This window comes from Pteropus vampyrus, unplaced genomic scaffold (genome assembly GCF_000151845.1).
Source record: "Pteropus vampyrus isolate Shadow unplaced genomic scaffold, Pvam_2.0 Scaffold84, whole genome shotgun sequence".
NCBI classification, from domain to species: Eukaryota; Metazoa; Chordata; class Mammalia; order Chiroptera; family Pteropodidae; genus Pteropus; species Pteropus vampyrus.
In genome coordinates, this window is record NW_011888865.1 from 2,403,817 (window position 1) to 2,407,526 (window position 3,710).

The 3,710-nt window shown below is 40.2% G+C and overlaps 1 pseudogene; it reads right to left on the reverse strand.

Moving 5' to 3' along the window:
• Positions 1 to 1,525: 1,525 nt before the first annotated feature.
• On the reverse strand, positions 1,526 to 1,644 carry LOC111741971 (annotated as a pseudogene).
• Positions 1,645 to 3,710: the final 2,066 nt, after the last annotated feature.

A 3,710-nucleotide genomic window follows, 5' to 3' on the forward strand; every position in this document is an offset into this window, starting at 1 on the left:
AGAATAAGTTAGCATTATTTCTACTAAAAATATAAAATTATAGAAAATGTAAATTTTTGTTTAACCACATCGAATCATTATTCTGACAAAACTTTAACTGTAATTGGGTTTTTATAGTAAGTTAGCTTGAAGACAATTTCCAAGATCTTTGGTACCTGAAAACTTAGGACTGATACTAAATTGAGTTTAATAAATATTCATTAGATACCAAGATCATTTCTAAAAATATAGGACACTGAAATAGTGTTACCAAGTATAATTTAAGTTTATGAGCTTCTGTTTCTTATTTTTATATGCTATACATAGGTTATATATATTTGGGTCTATCAATGAATATGTTTATGTTTTGTCACTTTGAGAAGTTTTGCTGTAAAAGATGTGTAACGGTATAGAAAGTTTTCAGAAGGTTCCTGAAAAGGAATTTAATTGTGATCAGAGCTGGCTATGTTTGATGAGTTTATTTATGAGATTTTCAGTATCTTTGAGCTATTTTACAGCTCTCTGTAAATTGTAGGTGATAAATATGCAAACTCTGTCTTGTTCAGTAAAGATTAATTGACTTCTTTCCTCCCTGTGGAAAAACTAGTTTTGGTACCCACATGCAAATTGAATGGGTTCCTGTTACCTTGCCCAAATTTTCAATTCTTCCAGATTCTTTCACTATTTGGCTACAAACTTCTAAACCTACTTTTTCTATTTATCTCCCTCCTGCCTGGTAGCATTACTGAGACTTATAACTTGACTCTCCATATCTGTATTAGGATGCTAAGTTGCCTTGCAGCTGGCCATTTTCCCCCAGATCTGAAGAAGCCCTGCAAACTGAGGTTCAATGACTTGAATAAACCTCGAAGGACTCACCATCATAGCAGACCATGCATGAGCTGTAATTCTCTCTGGACAAGCCACCGTCTGAACTATTGAGGAAATCTGGCAAAATGTTTGAGTCATGCTTGCCCTTATATAAGAGGTCACCTGACTGTGGACAAAACATCACCAAGAGCATCGACATCCTCACTCCAGAGCTTCAAGAAACTCACTCAATGAGTAATGCTGCATAATTGAATGTTTTTCTCCATTGGCCTGTTGGAATTGATCAGGGTTCTTTAATACAACTTTCCATGTTAATATTTCCCCTTTTCATTTTAATCATCCTTCTTTTAAGATGCCTGATCTGTACCCCAAAATAACTGACCTTTGCCACCACTTCTCTGCAGATGGTTCAACTGGTTTTGCAGGAATAGAGGCAACAGAAAGTTCTTGAGAGACTATTTCTTTGACCATGCTGCACTCCATTCAAGGGATTCAGGATCACCTCTGAGTTGTTCAATGAGAAGCGACATTCATTTGCTTTGAACAAAAGGACAGACTGACAATGCTGAACTTTACCTGAGCCCTGTGCTCTCAGAAAACAGAGCTGTTTAAGAAATTCTCCCCCACTTTTTTTTTTTAGGTGAGGCAATCCTTGGTTGACCTCACAATTTGCAAGGACCTTGTCCACTTACAATCCCTTATTTTTTATTTTTTATGCCTACAGCACCCAGTCTTCCTAGGTGGTCTCCCATCCAAGTACTAACCAGGCCCGACCTTGCTTAGCTTCCAAGATCAGACGGGATCGAGCTTGTTCAGGGTGGCATGGCTATAGACTCCCCCACACTTTTGTTCTCCAAGGTCCCATCACTTTTTTGTGTTCCAAGAAACATCTACCAGCAAAGCTCTCCAATGTGCTGAAATAGGACCCATCTCTATCCTTCTTCATGACTCTCATGAGACTGTGAATGACTCCCTTGTTTACCTGCTTTTATTAAAATCCAAGTTCCCCTTCCCCTTCTTAGAAAACTTCCTCATTGATGAATAGTCTCCCTATTGCAACAGCTTGAATAAAAATCATCTTATTTGACAGTCCGTTTTGTCTTTCACTCTTCCTGTTATGGGAGATAATACATAACCTTATGCTCTAAGTTAATTTCTGCTGGCTGTCCTGTTTTGAATCCCAAAACACCCCAATAGGATGTTTATGTGCTTCAAGAGTAAAGAAAACTTGTGCCGAAGAAGCTGAAAAGACATTTGAGAAGAAATGACTGCCTGTTATGAGTAGGCAGACAGGGCTTTAGAGAGACTTGGAGAGTTTCCTGTGCCTCCATGTGGCACGGGAGTTGTAGAATCAATCCTGAGAGGCCAAAATGTCCATAGATCCAAAAGGGGTTTTCAGATATGAATGAAGAATGAATCGAAAGCAACCTGTGTGGACAGATGACTGAGGACCCAAAGGACTGTTAGACATCCCTGCAGACCCAAACGACTGTTAGACATCTCTGCAGATGCCAGCATAGGCGCACAACCTCACGGATCAAATGCATTCTCTACCTCCACCTCTCATTTAGAAGTATCTCCAGTGCATGCCCAAACAGACTGACATTAACTTTCTCCCACTAGATAGGAATGATACTTCAAAATAGAAATTATATGCAATATAGAAAAGAAAGTTATTTTGTAGATTATTTGAACCTGTTATAAATGTGTAGATCATATTCTTTAGATAGAGTCATAAACAAAACCCCACATAAACCCAAATCTTATAGTGATCAAGGCCAGGAGATGTAAGTGATATAAGTGATGAAGTAATTAGTGGGCAGAGTAAGAACAGAACTGTCTGGGCTTGAGGCTCCAGTAGTCAACACTCCCCAACCCCATGTACCAGGGAAAGAAAGTTATTGCCAGAACTGCATGACCACTACTGTTGCTTTTGCCACTCTGTGCCTGGGGTGGCAGAGTCCTGATGACTACATCTACTGTGGGCCCTGACCCTGGTGATAGGCAGCCAGCCCCAACATTCACTCTTAATGACAACTTGACCTATCATACCAGTTTTCTGGCTGGGAAACAGAAAAGTGAAACAGGGCTGTACTATTAGAATGTTTTTCATGGGATATGGGAATGAAGCAAGAATTTGAGGAGGGTCCAGTCACTCATGGCTTATTTGCTATATATAAGAACAAATTGCCTTAGAGTGAGGCCTTCTTGTTTCTTCCTATATCTTGAACCTATTCATTTCCTTTCTCTTCTGTGAAATACTTTTGGATACTTTCCTAGATGCTGAGGGGATCATTTGCAATATAATTCCCAACCTTCACCCTAATTCTCTTCTGTCTGAAGGAACTGAAGCAGGTAAGGAATAAGGACACAGCTGGGTGTTGGCCAAGGTTAAACACAAAATTCCTGCCAGTAAGGTTCTGAACTCTGTCACCAGCTCTTCAGGCTGTATTCCTGGACTCAGTTACCAAGGATTATTCCTGGGGCTAGAAAAACTTGGGTGGGCTGGTCTGATTACATCTGACTCACATGGCTCTTGAAAATCTGATCTGGAGCCAGAGCAAGACCCAGGCCATTTGGGTCTCACAGAGGCGCAAGAGACATTGACTCTCCCCTCCTCTTCCTCTTCCCCCAACAACCCTATACCAGGCTCCTTTTGAAGGAAAAGATATACTGGATGATGAGGGTATTATAAAGAGACCTTAGCTAGTAAGAGAAGGTAACTTAGGTCTCATACCACTTAAAGGATGTCTACAGAAAATCTGACAATGGAGAAAGAACAAAAAGAAGGCCAGAAAAGATACCTTAATAAATTCTGCTTTCCGCATGGTAGAGAGAATGGAGAGAGCTATTTCCCTCACTCTGCTTTACCCATGGCCCTGGGGATACAACAAAGGTAC